The following is a 19,355-nucleotide window of genomic DNA, read 5'->3' on the forward strand; positions in this document are numbered from 1 at the left end:
CAAAGAAAAAAAAAGAGCACTGTTTAAGGACTTTAAATAGTTAAGAATTATGGCCTATATATCCACTCCCTTAACTCCCAACATCCAACTTGTTCATGTAGCTAGTCCCTAGTAATACTAGGAATCAAAGGGCATGCAGCACCAGCAACAGCCTATTATAGCCCACACTTTATTACCCATTACTACTGAGGTCATTAGCGGTAAGAGTGATTGTACCGGTCTTAACCTATTGATCATTGTAACTACTATCATTTAATCCCGTGTTGAATGTCTGGAAAGCTGCTAAAGGCACACAAGAGAGAGTGCTTTAGAGTTGAGAAATATAGCCAAAGCTTGGAAATTACACTTTGATTCATAAAATCTAGCCAGTGGTTTAAATCAATAGTATTTAAAACAGTCATGTAAGTTCTTAACTACAGCTCTCTAATATTTATAGATCCCTTTTTGAGTGTATTCAGTCAAAATTAAATTTTATTTTAAGATCCTGTACAATATACTTTACATTACTTCAGAGAAAAATATTTATTTCTGATATTTTGTGTGATAGTAAGTCAAACCTGAACTGGGGGTTGTAAGTTAATTTGAGATTTCTCTCTCTCAAATGTGAATTTAAATGTGTTGCCAAAAACAAAAACAATTATAATTATAAACCTACATTGAAAATGGCTTACCTGTTTAAGCACATGAAAATGAGTGTGTTTTATGAGTTAACAATGAATCACAGAAGGCAGTTTATGAAGAACTAAAATAATTCTGTCTTACTGCCTTCGGGGAGTTGAAGTTCAAATTAAACTACTGGCAGATACATATACAGAATGCTAACTTACCAAGAACAATAGAAATCACCCTTAATTAGTAGTTTATTTCTATTTTCAGAAAGACACAGTATTGTTGTTGTTGTTGGTATATTTAATAGACTTTATGCTGAATTGTTGACTGATAACAATAGGGTTTGGGAGATACCCAGCTGCATGTAAATCTGGCAGTAGAGGTAAAAATACAGCTGCATTTTGGCTTTTGGAACTCTACTAGTATAGACCTGCTGACATCCTAATATCATCAACGGCAAAAAATGTCTTTAATACTAACAATTGCTTTCAGACTCTTTATTATTTCTCTCAAGGCTCTGTTTGCTATTTCTCGGGATTCCACAACAATCCTTTCCATTCTGGGCCATCTCCTCAGCCCTGCAAATATACCATGTTATAGGATGCTTACCAAGAAAAAGAAAAGAAAAACTTAAAGAACTTGGGCCAAGTTCATCCTCAATGTAACAATGGAGTTACACCGATGACGCATTTGGCACTGTTCTATCTAAATAGGATAGAGTTAAGAGGAAGAAAATGATTATAATCTATTTTTCCCTTTTCACTTATGTTAACATAATTAAATACTAACCAAATATTTTTACCTCGTTCAAACTTGTATACAGAATAAACCAGCATAGAATGCAATTTGCACATATCTCATTATTGGAGCTGGCTGTACTACTGTTAACTATCACAATACATTTAAGGGGTGGATGATTTCTTTAGGTTAAAAAGCCCCCCAAACTAAAATCTTTGTCAGCAAAACCCTCATCCCTTGTGACAGCGTGTTAAAATTTGGCACAAATCAAGTTACCATGCCAAGTATCTGGATTTCAAGACAGTGTTCCTTTGGATGAAGGCTTTGTTGCCAAAAGTTAAATGGAGCAAAAATATAACTGAACGTGTAAAAAGAATGAAGGATAGAGCAGTAATTAAAAATAGTGGACTACATGAAAAATAGAGCTGTAAATAAATAACCATTAACCTGACTGCCTCTCGTAAGACTAAAATGTGAAATATACAAAATACAGAAACCTTCAAGTGAAGCAACATAAAAAAATAACTGTGGTGACATCACAAGAGAAGACAGACCACTGATGTATTGGAAACAGAAAAGCATAATGCCGCAGTCTGTATCTGATGCTTATAAAATAATAAAGGACTGAACACAGTACCCATATTCATCCTGGGAGCGTCAAATATTTCTGACATAATATTTCAGTCATCAAAACAACAACAACGCTAAACTGCTTGAACTATTCATGCAGAAACTATCATTCTGTATCATTATGAAAAATTGAATTTCACTTTTAGACAACTATTTTGCCACAATACCATATAACACATTAAGACAGGTAATGTTTATTATATTAATGTAAAATCAGCTAAATAGTTAGTCATTAGCATAACAGTACGCTGCAACAATATAACCCCCTATTAAAAAAGAGAGGGGGGGAACCCTCTTTAAAATTCAATTAACATTTTATTTTTATCATTTAGTTTATTACATTTTATCAAGAGGAGCGATATTCCTTTGATTTATGTAACGCAGTAATCTCGGCTCTCTTGGAATCCTGCAAGATTTCAGAATATCTACTCTATGAAGTCTTCTGTATTCTTCTCTAGTCAAAACAAAACTGGTAAAATTTCATCTTTTTAAACACAGAATGGGACATTAGAAGAACTTCATTTGATCTTATCTACCACGTCTCATGCATACCAGGTCCCTACTAAGTGCTAGGATAATTGTTTCAGCTATAATAAATAGCCATTTAATTTGCATAAAAATATAAAGTTTACATAAATTAAATCCTTTCTACTCGTAACATTTCTCAAATACAGATGAAAGTGGAATGCACACAAACAGTCACTGAATAAGCAGAATGATCTTTTCAACCTCACAATTTTTTTACATTAAAAAAGTTTCTTTTTTTTCTGCTCCACCCACATGAGAGGAAAAATTATAACCTAAATGTACTATTCAAACTAGTGATGCCATTTTATAATGAATCAATACAAAGTATGGCAAATATTTAGTACTTTCCTCCAGAGGAAGAGTTGGATCAACAACATTATGACAAAACCCAATACCCGCCCCTCCCAAAACCCATACCACCAAAATATCCCCAAACCCATCAAAACCTTTGAAACCTCATCTTTAATGCACTGAGCAATATATTGGGTTCCTTACATTTGTGTATTAATTCATTAATAAATTAAGGGGCACTTAATTAAATAATAAACTGTGATTGAATCAGCAGCATTTAATATGTCAAGAACTTTATGTGAAATTAAAAAAAAAATACATAGGGAGGCATTTTCTTCACCATTGCATGTTTAAATAAAAAAAACAAAACTCCCCTTCCCCCTGCAAAAAAGAACCAGAATTATTTTGAATAGTTATGTCTCTTCACTTTAAATCTATTCTTTCCTTAAAGAGTTAAACATGAAACTATCCGTTCTTCTAATTTTGGGCATTAGAGGAGACCTGCACTGGTCAGTTTAAATATTAATAAGCAATTTAAAAAATATACTCAGCTTGTTAAACCAATCTACTTAAATGTAATACAAAAGAGTCAAATGATGCTACGACAAACTTAACTTCTGTTCTACTTAAGCACTCTTTTAGGTGTTGCTACTTTGTTCGGAATTATAGCCTTTAAAATACTTGTAAACTTTATTTGCTTAAAATGGGCAGCTTTTCACACTTATCACAGACACCTTCATCTGTACATCACAGCTAAGCATAACGGTGCAAATTAGATTCTAATGAGAAAACATCAGTTGCTTCTTTGACAATCTTGCCATTCACTGATTTACTTCTAATGAAGACACACTCCAACCAGCAAGCTCTGTGTGTGTTAAAGGTCAAAACACGTTCAAAAAAATGCCTAGCAAAATCAAGGCAAATGGGAAGCCTGTAAAGAAACCTTTTCATAAAGTGGCTTGGCAATTAGAATAATTGTGCAAAAAGCCATCTTCAGTAAAAAGTAAAAGAAATTAAGCTGCCAGCACTGTAACAGGTTAGATGAACATCAAAATTTAATGTATTCTCCCTTGTGTCATCTTGTTTTGTCAAGACATCAAATAGAATTGGAAAGTACAAAATAACAAGCCCTTGAGAAATCACAGAAGCCGACCTTTTTGATGTTGTTGGTTTACCTTGTTCTCAGTTATTTGAACAATGATGTTTCAGATTTAAGGGCAAGATAAAGCTTAAAATTTAAAACCTATCAGGTTGTTGTTGTTGGTTGTTTTTTTCCCCCTCCTAAGTAATACAACATCTTACCTTATCAATAAAGGTAAATCTATCACAAACCAGTGCAGAGAAGAATGAGCAATTATGCATATTTGTTCAATATTTATTCTATTTTTCCAATATTCATTTAGCAAACAGATACAGTTTCTAACACTGCACTACACTGGAAAGGTTAAAAATCAAAAAAGGCTGGAAAAGAGCTACTTCCCATTGTTACTTCACTCCAAAATCTCTACACAGCCATTTCAGCCAGTTCTGCAGATGAAGACATGATACATTTTTTCCCCTTTCCTTACAACTGGAAAATAAAGCTGTACAAGAAAGCACCTTATAAAAACAAGGTAGTACAGGACATTTTAACTGAACCCTGAACTACGGCAAACTCATTTCCAGTAATGCAGGTCTGCTTTCAATAAAACAAACTACTTATAACTGGTCAAGCCATTCCCCAAACAACAACAAATTTTGTTTATGGTGTCAGGAATTTCTCCCAATTTTGCTGTGCAAGCATTGAGAAAACTATCCCTGATATTTCTTTTACCTCGCAAGGAGGAGGGAAAAACCCATCAATAACTTATCTCATAGGAATAAACATTTTCATAAATTAAGCCCAAGCTCTATTTCTGTCAAGCATACACTTGGCTAAAACTGATATACAATGATTGCAAGAGATATGTCTCAAGCAATCACATCATGGCTTCGCAGCTCCCCAAACTTTTGGATGGAATAAGCCTCTCCTAACTTGAGACAACCAGAATATACAATCCTTTAAATTTAACAAACACTGTTACAGTTCATGTTACACTGAACCAGGCAACTAGTTAGCTTCAGTATATTCAAAATAAATGAACATGGAACACCTAGTATTTTCAAGTACTAGTAATACACAATGTCCAGCTAAAAGGCTGCTTTACAATTAAATTACGTTTCTTCTCTCCATCTCTCAGTGTCCAAGAAACATTTTTAACCTTATCCACACACCTGTTGCAAGTTTTCTATTGTTTACATTCACAGTACACTAAGCATCAGCACAACTTCTGTGCATGTCGGATTATATTGTCCATCATTACTGAATAATGGGTCCTTTTCAATAATGCCTGTGTGATCTGTTATAACTGGCAGAGAATGGTCAGTTTGATAACTATTTACACTGCAATATTAATTTCAGGATGTTATTGAGAGTTATATTTTCAAAATGTGCATAGGGATCATCGAGATGTAGCTCGTTGTTCTGTATTCACACCAGCATGTATAGGTCTACAAAGCCATGGCCTTTTATTTTATTTTTCATGTCACTTTCATTGTATCTGATACTATTCATGTTTAGTTAAGCTACAGTTGGAATGTCTAGCCAGAGCACGTCCTAGATAGAGCTCATCTATTTTTTAGAGTAAAAGATTACACTGTTTTAAAAAACAGGGTGAATAAGTATAGTAAAGTGAACCTTTAAAAAACACTAACTATACCAAACAAAAATATTTCAAACCAGCCCTTCTTATCAAAAACTTTCTGATAATTTATGGTTTACCAACTCAGCAAGGTTACGCAACACTGCATGCCTTTAGATGCATTATTTGACTCAGTTGAGATTTAATTAAGATCACAGCCTCCAAAATCCCTGTCAAATGAAAATTCACAGAAGACAATACACTATATATCCTCATGCAGATAGTCTCCATTCCATGCTCTGGAATAACATAAGTTAATCCTCATTTCTGTGGTGGCAGACAAAAGTTCACTAATTTTGTTTTCTTTTGACACTTGTGTTGTTTTCTGTTTTATGTCATGGGATCATTCCTTTCTGAGAGGGGGAGAGATTTCAGAGCAAATCTGTCTGAATATGGCAGCTGGTGGTTTTTTTGACATTCTCACAGCTCCACTGTGATGTCATCAAAGTTTTCATAAAATTAACCCCTACTTGTAAGAACATCACTTTATGACATCTGTCTATTGCTGAAAATGGGGTGAGGGAGATGGACAAAACATAAAAATTCCTTTGACTTTGGACTGTAAGTTTAAAAAAAAAATTAAGGCTATAAATGGCATTCCTTTCTTTCCCATTTATAACCAACTTTTAACAAGGGATTAACCTGTCTGTGTTTTATACCTTTTCACGTGAGGTGCTCTGAAATCATGAAAGCAGCATACTGAATTCCAATATGATTCTCCATCCTTGTGATACCAATCCATATTTTAGGGGAATGCATTTAGTTTTTACTCAGATTTATCTAGATGCTGATATTAGGCACTGTAAATAAAGGAATATTATTTTTGAAAGGAAAATTGCTGGCACTTTACCTTGTCCAAGCGTACTTCCATTTGCATTATCTTAATATCTGGTTGCTTATCTCATGGTTTAGAAATGACAGGTGCTAGAAGTCTTTTGTTTGACAGCCTACTACACAAATAACTGTCTTGCTTGAAAGGGCTAATGCACTACTAATGAACAATAAATCAACTTTGATTATAAAGTGTCAGACCAATCAGTTTTCAGTTCAGCTCTATCACATTCTAGGCCAAGTCAGCGACACTGTTTAGTCAGGATTTGGGTTTCATTTTTACATCCTTATCAATGACATTTTTAAGGTAGTCACAGAGCTCATTTAAAGCCCTGTGAAAACACAGTTTCCAGTTGATGTGAAGAAAGGCGTTTTAACAGTAGCACCGTAGAAGCAGTGCTTTCACAACAATTTCCTACATTGCTACTGTGATAAATATACAATTCACAAAAAGACAGAACATCTACACACACACACACGGTATACATACACATACATTAATATATTTGATCACATATAGGTGTAAACATATAGAGAAACCTCTTCAAACTTGATTCAAAAAGTATTTAAGATACCTGAAGGGTTCGTATAGTAAACATAACTAAGGGCTCAATTCTGCAATTACTTACTACCACGCATAGTGCTCATATGTATACATTTATTTCAACGAAACACCTCACATAGGTAATAACCCACATGCATAGTGCTTCCAGGATCGGGCCCTTAAGTACTAGTCATGAAAACTAGCTTTGATCCAAATGAAATGTAATTTATTGTTTTGTTTTTAAAAAGGTAGACTAGCATGTTTAATTTACATTTTACTAGATATAAACTTCAGTAATTTATTTAGTTAACATTTCAACACTGACAGCTAGAATAAATCCAACTATTTAGTTTCATAAACAGATCTTAGTCACCCATTGAATGATTCACACTTCCTGCTGCCAAACTTGTTTTTGTTAAAAATGAAGAAACTGTCATTTTCAGAATACTGACATCTATTAAAATAAACACATTGCATTTAAAAGTTATTTTGCTTTTACATTTTCTGAATATGGGAATAATTTGACCTGTTCAGTATTTCCTTAAAACATGTAGGGTGTGAAAGAGTTAATTCCAAAGAGGAAGAGTGTATATGCACTTTGCTCTAAACTTACCACCCACTTCCTAAGGGTTTCCTCCTCCCCACTACCACCAGCCTAGAAAAATCATCTCATTTGCACTGCAATACTGTATTGCATGGCTGACACTTAACTTAGCTACATTTAGATCCTGTTACACATGTATTTCACTGGAGTTCATAACACCAGTCAATGTCAAAAACAAAGCTCACTCACTTAATTTCACATGGCAAATTTAGTCCCAAACAAATTCAGCAATCACAGTGCCTGACATTTAAACCTCACAAAGTATTTTTTTCGTCTGTGTGGTGGTTTGGGTTGTTTTTTTCTTTTTGGCAAACTACAGTCATTTAGTCAGCTAAGATGAAAATAGTCCAGGCAGATATGGAAACAAATGATCAGAATGAAAAGAGCAACAACATTCTATTTGTTTACCTATTACATCTATAATAACCTACAAAAGAAGCAAACAAAATATAATTCCCTTCTCTTATATGTAATTATTTACCAAGTGCTTCAAAAAATTCTTGCACTGGATGAAAATAAAGCACAGCATAAAAGCAGCAATAAAAGTAAAAAAAAATTAAATAATATTAAAGACTGCAGAGATATAAACATTCTTTTATTTTAAAGCTCTCACATACTGCTGAAGAGTTGAGAAATAGGCCTGTACACTGTAGCTCCCTACACCTTTTCCCCCCAGTTTTGTCTGAGCTGATTCTAGTTACTGTGCAACTGCCTTAAGGTGATAAACAAAGATTAAAAAAGAAAACAAAACTTTAAAAAGCAATATGCCTCTTTATTCCTACATATGCAAAATTAAACAGTCACGCTGTGCACAAGGAAGATACAAAAAAATCACAAAATCAATCATATTGACAAACCTGACAAACTCCATTTAGCTGCCACCACAAACAGAGTGCTGGGCCATGAAGCTCTATTAAGCCTTGTTGTACAGTCTTTAGCTTCCTCAGGTTACAGACAGATTGCACGCGCAAGGGTGCTCCTGAGCTGACAAGATGCAAAACTACCCAATCAGCCACGCCCTTCTCCACCAATCACAACCAGCCTCTAAACATAATCAGTTCAAACACCCTTACACAATGGGCCTCCTCTTTTTTACTGCCGGCAGGTGAAATAATGCCTTTGTGAAATAACGCTTTTGTCTCTAAAGCAACTACAGTTAATTGCTGTTAACCCTTTGACCTGACTATGCGTGTGTCTGCTCTCTAAAAAGTATGGCAAATAGCACACATTTACCCTTAATCAAACAGCTGTTAAGAACTATTCTTTAACAAATAATAATAATAATAATAATAATAATAAAAAACCCCATACTTACTGACAAACTGTTCAGGATTATAACCTTGAAGAGCAATCTGTTTTGCAGAGACTAGATGCCACTAAAAAATTGCTGCTAACACAATAGTTCATAACAATCATTTTAAAATTGGATGGAATCAAAAGGACCAAACAGCATTAGAGAAAAATACTGCCCCCCCTCCACTTCAAAAACAGCCTTTTAAAGACAACTAACTTGTCACGTTAAATGATTTTTACCAAGCTTGAGTAGTTTTGTTAACTAAAGATTAAGCATGTTAGGATTATGTAAAAAAAAAAAAAAAACCAACAACCCAGAAAAACAAACAGCAAAAAGCCCTCCATGAGAAGTTTGTACAAATGATTACTGTGTCTAGCCTGTAAATGGGACTACCTTTCCCTCTTTCTTTCATAAACAAAGCAAAGGGAAATTAATCACAGTCCTAGAATGGTAAGATGTTAAAATCTATCAGAAGGCAAGGTTGCACCTCTTGTATCATTGAGATCATTGTTTCACAAATGGGGAGTTTTATCTGTCTGTTCTTAAGGCAGCCAAACAAACATTTCTGAGTTCAGTGGAAGTGAAACACTCTGTTTGGGTCTGTGGTACATTTGTAACACTAGGGTTAGTGGTTTTATGTAACTCAAAACAATCCCTCTCGACATCTCACCTGTTCAAGCTGAAAGAAATACTTTTTTGGCCCTAATCTTGAATATAAAAACAAATCTTGTTTTTGTGCGGTCTCTAACCTACAGATTGGAACAGCCCCTGCAACCGATTCTACTGGTCTAAAAACCTATAATAAATTAAGGGCGTCATCTGTGTCAATAAAATACTAAGCAAAACGTCCATCATTGTTTTTAGTATTTTTTGTCCTCACAGTTTCGAGATATGAAATTCGTTTAAAAAGTTAGTTTAGATGCAAGTAACTGAAAAACAAAACCACATTAATAACATCCCCATTCACAATCGTATTTTATTTGCAAGAGTCAATGAATATCAGACAACAGCCCTATTAGTTATGCTGCGAAAGAACCTTGCAAGAAGCAAAGACAAAGGACCCAATTTAGTGACAACTTGTGATCTGATGTTAAATGGGATGTGATAGGGATTGCTTTCCACCCTAAAGTGTTTTCATGTCAGATAACAAATTTATTAATGGGATTTTTTTCAGGTCAGAAAAAATCTGACCCCACCCTCTTATGAATGTTTAATAAGGGACTAAGAGCATCTTTTGCAAGACCCTAAATCTGCCAGAAAGTGCCTCCATGAATCAGAAAGATCCTGCTTCTTAAAGGCACACACACAAATTGAAGGACAGGTCAGCACATAAATGGCATGGAAATGGATTATGTTTGTAAATATCACATATGATGAAGAGAGAAAAAAACATGTACAACCACATAGAGAATTTAAAAGTAAACACCATCTAGAGATGATGTTATGGATGAATTAACAACACGCTGCACTTAGGAGAATGCCTTCTGTCCAGTGACCTCAAAGTACAGTTGATTGCCACAAACTGTTTGGGATTATTGCAAATACAGCGGTTAGATTTTTCAATATTTTCTCTCGGGGTCTACCTCCTGCCCATTCATTGTCACATAACAGCCCTCTGGCAACTACGGTAATAGTTTACATGAAAAGGTAACATTAAGAAAGCGTTTCATGTATTTTTAGCTTCTTTTAATAGTATTTAAGCAGCCGAAAACAAGGAAGGGAGCCAGCATCATGTGACCTGGTAGCACTCCAAAGACCAATTGCAAGTGGTCCATGAACCACAGTTTGGAAAACTCTGATCTAGTTTGTATGGCTCGATGCAAACTTTTTGGCAATAACATTACATGAATCATGATTAAATCATGTCTGTAATTTTTATTTTCATACACAGCCCCACACAGGCACATACTGCACAAAGGAGGATCACTGGCCTAGTTCTGTTCTCGGTTTCGCCGTTGCCATATAACTCGGGACAGAAGTCCATTGTCTGGTGCAGGGATTGGCAACTTTTGGCACGTGGCCACCAGGGTAAGCCCCTTGTTTACCTGCCACGTCCGCAGGTTTGGTCGATCGCGGCTCCCACTGGCCATGGTTCACCGCTCCAGGCCAATGGGGGCTGCGTGAAGTGGCGCGGACCGAGGGTTGTGCTGGCCACCGCCAGTGGCAGCTGCAATCGGCCAAACCTGCGGACGTGGCAGGTAAACAAACTGGCCCGGCCCGGCAGGGGGCTTACCCTGGTGTGCCGAGTGCCAAATGTTGCCGATCCCTACTCTGGTGCTATGTCAGAAAAGAACTGGGACTATGAAGCTAGCACTTCATTTGTAGCACATACCATCATCTCCTTTTGGAGAAAGGTGCACAACTAAACAATGAAAGGTGCGATCTAGTCGCATAAACACAGGACTGTGAGCTAGGGGCTCCTAATTTATAATCCTGGCTCTGACACCAACTCCCTCTCTGGCCTTCAACAAGGCACAGAGGCTCTTTTTCATTTCTATTTTTAAAGTAACCAACAATCTTGGGCATCTCAGTTTCCAGAGCCTCACTTCAGAGATCAATGCACTCACTTTCAGAGCTGCTGAGCACCCCCCCAACTTCAAATGAAGTTAGCGGCCTTAGCCTCTTCCTCTGTCTCCCCATCTGCAAAATGGGGACAATATTAATTACCTGCTTCTCAGGGGTGTTGTGAAGATTGATGTTTTTAAAATGCTTTGAAGATGAAAAGCGCCATTTAAAGTACTAAGTACCAGCTGTGGAGCTGGCCAGGAGTATTTTTAAAGCACTTCACACCTCTTCATATAAAAGCCTAATACCTGCAAACTCAGTCACGGTCTGCTATGAACGAGGATTCCCAGAGCAGCAGAGAGCATAACTGTGGTTCAGTAGAGTCACAAGAAAACACAGCCAACAAATATTGCAGAAGACCAGGAAGAACAGCATGTTCCCCCTTTTAAATCGACTAGGATATGGAGAGATCTCACAAATACTGAATACTGAGTATAACTGGCACATGGAAATCGGAGATTTAATACATGAATAGGAAATGAAAGCTAGAAATGATGGCTCAGAGATAAGCGAGGAGTCCGGGACGGCTATCTGGCACTGGACTCAATTGACTTTTGACCCATGTTAAATAGCAGTCAAGATAGTAGGTGAAACTCAGTGGTTGGAATACAGCATGAATACCTGGTTCCGAGATCCAAGCCAGAGGAGGAGATTGTGCATATGTGGCAGAGGTGAACATAGTGGAAGAAATGGTTTTGTTACATCATTACCCTACAGACAGTTTAGGAATAGCGTTCCACTGCTCTCTGCACACAGAGATACCCATTTTTGTCTCAAAGCCAGAGACTGTGAGGCAGATTCTGCTCTCGTTTACACCGGCGTCAATCTGGAATAACCCCAATGACCTCAGTGAAGTTACTTGGGACTTACACCAGTATAAATGGAGCAGAATCTGGCCCAGCATGCTGCCTTAACAGAGATCAATTCAAAGATGAAAATATCATACAGGCAAAATGCCTGACATTAATGCTCAGTACAAGATTTAACCCACGCAAACGGGGTCACATGCTTTAGTCTGGGCCATTCCAGGTACCACCAGGAGGGACAGAGCTGATCATTCATATAATAGGTTAATAGATGGAAGAAAAATCAGACAAATAGGAACAAATCTAACAATAAAAATTGGTGTATTAACAATTTATGGGAAAGCTATAAGAAAGATTGCTAATAATATTCGGGCTTTTCTCCTGTTAGATTTTTCTCTGCTTTTTTGGTTTTATATTGCATGGTATTAATTCCCCACTTCTTTTATCCATCAAAAAGGTACAGCAGGCTTCCCCGCACTGCCTCTTCCATATGCGCAGATCTGGGGAACAATCAGCAGAGGTAAGCCCATGCCTACTGGATCCCTCACCTCTGTGCTGAGATGCCCACCAGCCTTACCAATGTGATGTGGGGGCTTTGTGATTTGGGAAGATTTACAGTGGAAACAATGATGTTACAAGTAACACTGTATTTTGAAGAGACTCTGCCAATTTGATAGCTAATCAGTTTAAAAAACAAAACAAATGATGAGTTAAGACTTGGGCCCCCATGTCAGTTTTTGTGGTTTTATAATCACATTTTCCAAGGCTAAGATTTTTTTACTTTCCTAGTTGTTGTTTGAAAGACCTACAAAAACAATTGTGGAAAAAAAAAATCACAGACTGAACAGGAAACGGTGAAACTGACGTTACACTAAGTGCTGTGAAATGCACAAAAGCAAACTCTCCCCCCCCCAACCCCCATCCCAACTTTTAGTCATTTTAAATGGTAAAATATTTTCAGACAGAAGTATGATTTTTAAGGTGACTGTGTCCCTCTTAAAAAACAAACAAACAAACAAACAAACAAACAAACAAACCCTATCTATCCACAGGGCTCTAAAGTAGTTAATATAGTATCAATAGTGTTTGTGTCAATGCTACACCTATTTTGATATGGAGCTAATTATGTTGTTTTTCCTTATTGTTCATACAAGTTTGGCTTGAAGACGACATTTTTATTTCCTCTCAATGTTGTACAATGGTTTAAATTTCTCTTCATGACATGTGTTAAATTACCATACACATCTTCATTTAATGCAACATTTTATAACCAGTGTTACTAGTTAATTTATATATACACAGCAGGATGTGTCAACATTCAGGTGAGTTATGACTATGATTGTGCAGGAGTTATGGAAGACATTTCAGCAAAATTATGGTTCCCTTTAAACATAAAAATATTAATAATGAATCAAACATCCCAGGTAAAAACAAATTTTATTTAATTGCAGCCCCCTACCATCCTTAAAATAAGTAAAATAAATAAATAAAAATGGCAACAATGTCACTCTGCGTTCCTATTTGATTGACTTAATAAACAGCCATCTTCTTCCCTTCCTAAACTGTAATATCTTGTTTCTACCATAAAGTAAAATTTATTAGCACACTCGTATACCAGCAGGTTTACATCAGTTACAGCATAGTGTGCAAATTGTTCCAAGTGTGCATGGACATATTTCCTAAATTATTTTCTGCCCCAAAGTACACAATATATTGAAACGTAATCACCATTAAATGCTCTCTGTTACTTTCCTGAATGATCTGAGATCACATTTATGTCACGTACAGTAGAGGAAATACAGCAGTTGCCATTAAAAACTCCATTATTTGCCTCAAGTTGACACATGTCGGTACCAGAGAGACCACAGAGTCACACTTAGAATAGGAAATAAGTGTGGCGAATATTTGGTAGCAAATGGCAAAATCTCACTTTAAAAGGGTGACCACTTTATACAAAAATAATCTACTATGAACGTCAACCACTTATGACATGGGGAAGGAAAAACAGGCATCTTGTCATTACATTTAAGTTACCAGGATAAAAAAAATAAACTTCAATCATTTTTTAAAATTATTTATTAAGCAGAAACGGCTGACGTTCTGGACCCCTTTGAATAAGGCCAGCTCCAATGAAGACTCAGTGTAAATGATTTTAAAGGCAGACAATGTAAGTTTTACCTTCCCTAATGCAGAGGCTTTGTACTTTGATATAGAACACAAACCTCTGATACTTAATACAAATACAGCTTTATGTGAAAAACTTATTTTTATATATACTGCCCTCTACTGTAATTTTACTTCTATTCAAGAGACTTACTGCTTCACCTCTTTCAACAAATAACTAAAAAAAAAGTGTAAGAAATTATCTGTACTTAGACAATAACAGAAATATATAAATTGCAAGTTTTAAACAAAAAGAAAAAATCTAGTGAAATAAGGTACCTTTAATATAAAAATGCACATTAGTCTATTATATAGCTCACTCACACACAGCATAGGAGTGCCAAACTATATATTTTAGCCTGTCTAGAAGAATAACCTGTATTACTGTTGGGCATCTTGCCGTCTTTTACTCACTATCCTGGGAAAGCACGTCGGCATATTTTCAATAAAACACCTTCTTAGCAGTAATGGGCCTCTGTTCTCATTTCAGTGGTCCCTAAGGTTTCATGATACAGTATATTTAGCTGACTCGCAATTCAAGTTTTCCTCCAGCATGCAAAAGATATTATATATATATATATATATATCTAAAGAAGAGATTATCTTATCTCCTGTTTAAAGAAGAAAACAGTTAACTTTATAAATAAAAAAAAGATGGCCTAGTTTATTTCCTAAATAGATGCTTATGCTAAAGCACTGTAAGTTTAGACAGAAGCATATGAAGAAGCTGCTGGTGCTATATGAAGAAGGAGACTTTTCAAAGCAGTGCCTTGGGATCTCACCATTCCCGTTAAAGTTAACAGGTGTCACAGTAGCAAAATCTCCACATAGAGGGCTTAAAATGTGCTTCTAGGATGACAAAGTGAAGCACCTCACTCTAACTTCCAAACTTTGCCGATTATCCTAGTATGCCCTCTAACAGGAAAGATGATTGAATTCAGTCAGAAATACATGTGCAAAAATGACTGTCTGTTGCCACGCGTGGCTTGAAAAATTCTCTGAATGAAACTGCCTCTCTGTGGCCTTCCACTATTGGGAGGACATTTCAGAAATTCCACTCCTGATTGCCCTGGATACCTCACAAGCCCAGTTCCCAATGACATTATTTGCTGAAAGCAATGTGTGTTCTGGAAGGCCTTCTAACACAGTTACACCCCTCCAACATTGCAAGAAATGGAAAACACTCACTTCCAATAGTTCCTATCTGGCTGGGAGAATACAAGTTTCTCCTCTAATCCTGGGCACAAGCTGGAAGTAGAGGCAAAAAATAGCCAGTAATATCAGACCTCCACCTCTAAGGGATACTGGTTCTCCTGCTGTTGCTGAGCTTCCTGAGAGTCTCTCTTCTCCTTCTCTGTTGGCCTCCTAGCGTCCTTGTTTTGCATGTGTCAGCTCAGCAGAGCTGGCATACAGTGGGAGTAGACGGGAAGGTGCACAGAGGAATAGGGACAGGAGGAAACAGCCTCATCTGGCCAAGTATCCATTAAGTCCTCAGAAGTAGTAGCAGTTTCAGTGTCTTTCTTACAAGGGTGAGGGAATTAGTAAATAGGGGTTGGAAGGAAAATGAGAAAAACATCCACAGGTTCAAATAAGCATCCAAGATTTAAGATTCTGTTCTGAATTTGGAGCCTTTAGGGTACTCCCATCACTTTAGTTGTTTTTGCAACATTGAGCTTTTTTTTTTTTTTTTTTTTGGGTGCTCTTTTATACGCGTTGCAATTCTGTGGTGTTGTAGCAAAATATTGGCACTTATTAATGCAGCATCACAATCTGCGGTGCGTTAAAAATACACGGGATCTGCATCCTTTTAAACGAAGCCCTGCCCCCCAATCAAAGCAAAGAGGACTCCTGTCTGCAAGCATGGTTTGTGAATTATGGCCATTTCCTATCTGAATTGGCTACTGCATGTTGCAATCCTTCCTCCCTCCAGGTCAGAAGAAAGAGGACTCCTAAGGGTACCATGATCCCAGGCTGGGTCCTCCTCTTTGAGCACAACTGGCCAACAGAAGGGAGTCAGAGACTTCGCTGGGCTGGCCAAGTTCTTTCCTCTTGTGTGTGCAGCTGCTGCCCCCTCTGTGTGCTGGCAGTCTGCAGACTGCAAAGAACACTCAGTCACACAGTGTGGCTGAGTCAGCAGAGAGAAGGCAGAGCCAGAGTCAGTCTGAGCAAGAAGCTGTGGGACAGGAAGGAGCTGTGAGGTGGAGCTCCTGGCTCTCTGTCCTGCCAATGCTCATTATTGCCCCTCGGTCCCTAACGTACAACCAGCGCACACTGGGCCTCTATGGCTCCTTAATGCCAACTGTCATGTATCCATGGGACCCCTCTCTTGGCTACAGCCCAGAATCCTGGCCACAATGCAATGCATATGACAGAGAATGTAGGATGCAGCAGGTTTTTGGTCTGGTAGGAGAGGAAATGTATGGGCTGACCAAATGATGGAACCACACTAGGATCCCTCAAAATAAAGTCAAACTCGTACCACGAGAAAGCCCGAAGTTCTTTTTTTTTTTGGCTAACGAGACCTGAAGGGTTGTGTGTATATATATATATATATATACACATATACACACACTCACACACAGAGAGAGAGAGAGAGACATTATAAAGCAATATATAAAAAATTAATAGTACTTAAGTATTCAAACTTTTATCTTCAGAAAGCCAAAAGCAGGTTATTCAAACTCTATACAGACAAAATCACTATCTGTCACTGAATTGCATCCATTTCTGGGGTGGAACACAGCAGCTGCTTAATAGTGCAGCACTATACAATAGTTCAGGACACCTGAAGCGAAGCATCCTGTACTCAAATGAAATTGCAGGGTGGATAAGCAGGCAGAATATAACTACTCAAAGTGTAATTTGGTAAGGACAATGGCTCTGATACCCTTATTCTTGCAAAAAAGCTGTATGGCATTTTAACTTTAAAATCCAATTAACTATTTGGGGGAGGGGAAGAATTCTGATTTTAAAAGAACATTCCTAACAATATAGAGAGAGAGCATAAGTGCTGAAGTTTTTAAAAAACTATCTAAAAACTGTATGAAACTGTAATACTAGAAAGGACAGGATTTGCTGAAATGTTCCTTATAACTTGTAATACAAGAGTAAAAATGCAGTGTAAATCCTGCTATCTCAAAAGTTCCCTAAACAGAAAAATCTCTCTTTTAATCAGTTTACATCTTTAACATATATTAGTTTGGAAGAGTCCTAGGGCATAATTATGTGTCTTGGCTAGGCACGTTAATAGCTATTCCCTTCAGCTACTGATTTCTTTAACTGGTCAATTTACTATTTTACTGTGCTGTACTTATTGGTCTATTTCACAGCCTCCCCATCTTGATGCAAAATCTAAACCGGAATGGAGTGAAAGAGCTGGGTTAGTTACAGACTTGTTTGTTACCTTGGGAATGTACAACTTTCAATTCCCAGCTATGGTTTCAAACATCTGCATGGCTGTTGCTTTTCTGGAAAGTGAAATCTGCATACAAGCAAGGTGGTGAGCTAAACTGACAAACTGGTGCACTAGTGAGGTCACAGACACAAGGAAGTGGAGCTACCCCCATTTCCTCCAAAATCTACAGAAATCAGCTGTCAAACCTGGGGGGAAAAAATGAGTGGAGCAGACTCTTTAGGGGTTTCCTGCTGCTCTGCTTGTCGGGCTCAACAGGGGTTGATACGGGGAAATAACATGTGGCGGGGTTGTCTTATGGAGCTGTGCCTGCTTTTACTGCCAGCACTTTCTCCCCACTTACTTTGCATTCTCCCTCCCCTGGTCCTTTCACTTCTCCTTTCTATCCCAAATGCTGTATCCCTTATTCCTTCAGCTTTGTCACCTACTAACAAAATCTGTCCCTTTGCTCCTCCCTCCTTCTAGCCCCTCCATCTCTTCTAGCTCCATCCGTCCATTCTGCTGCATCTCTCTTTTGTCATCTGAAATCCTGTCCCCATCTCCTTTCTTCCAATATCTTCCTCCTCCTGCTCCCAAGCTCTTTCTTCCCTCTTCCTGCAAACCCCATCTTCCTCTCTTTTCCACTTCAAGCGCTGCTACTCTTGCCTGGAACCCAAGCTCCATCTACCCTACCCTCCGCTCTTATCCCCTCACACCATCCCCCCAAGCTTTCCCCGTTTCAAATGCCTCACCTTCTCTTAAATGTTGTCTCCTCTTCCCTTCTTGTTCTCTGTCTCCGTACCTAACTGTCCTCACTGTTCCCACCCTCCAATCCATGCCCCTGGGAAATGCCCACACTGGTTCTTGTGGTCAGTTCTATGCCCCCTCTGGTTGGATCCTCATTCTGTGAGGAACAGCTTACGAGTGGGGGAGTTTCAGAAGGTGATTCAGCAAGGTAACTAGAGATGTTCCCAAAGTTGGAGAGATTCTGGCAGGAGGTGGCTATTTTCCATAGGAACAAATACCTGAGCATTGAGCCCATCCAACGACACACTTTGAAATTAGCCACATGGACTTTATGTTAGGAACAAGAAAACCTCTAATGACGTGCCATACCAGTCCATACAAGCTCAATTTGACTCTCTAAGCAACGGTCTCAAAGGCAAAGCCCATGTTCACTGAGACGAAGGTCCAAGTTTAACAGGTTTCTCAGCATTTTAAGTGGGCTTTCCTGTACTATACTGGAGCAACTCATTTAATGGCTTTTCAGCGCTGCCATTAGAAACCAGAACTTTCCAGGTGTTTATTACCCAGCTTTAAAAATTGGCTCTGTGCTGAAATTTGGCAATGTGTCAGCCTAGGAGCGGACTTTATTTTTGCCCATTTTGTACTTTTAAAAAACTGACCCTGGTTTGGCCTACATAAAAAAAAGTAGGTTTCATTCGCTCTGCAACATCAGTGAGGTAACAAGTCAACACTGCAGTATTGTCAGCTAGAGCTTCACAGATTTAATGCCTGAAATTGCTCTGAAGGTGAAGAGTGCTACGGCTAATTATTGACTACTATTATTATTACTGATGCAGGTGCATGAAAGGGATTTGAAGCTTCTTTAGAAAAGAAAAACAAAAGGCCCAATTCTTT

At 37.7% G+C, this 19,355-nt stretch overlaps 1 protein-coding gene across 23 annotated transcripts in view; it reads right to left on the reverse strand.

The window, feature by feature from the left end:
* Window positions 1–19,355, reverse strand: part of FOXP1 (forkhead box P1) — a 499,850-nt gene that overhangs the window by 95,030 nt on the left and 385,465 nt on the right. The window contains exon 1 of one of the 23 annotated variants that reach the window (XM_075130252.1): window positions 8,353–8,485. The exons of the other annotated variants lie outside the window; for them this stretch is intronic. The gene's annotated coding sequence lies outside the window, so the exon portion shown is untranslated. Of the gene's footprint in view, window positions 1–8,352; window positions 8,486–19,355 lie in introns of those variants that run through there. 23 annotated transcript variants of the gene reach the window in all.

Source organism: Caretta caretta, chromosome 7, assembly GCF_965140235.1.
Source record: "Caretta caretta isolate rCarCar2 chromosome 7, rCarCar1.hap1, whole genome shotgun sequence".
NCBI lineage: Eukaryota > Metazoa > Chordata > Testudines > Cheloniidae > Caretta > Caretta caretta.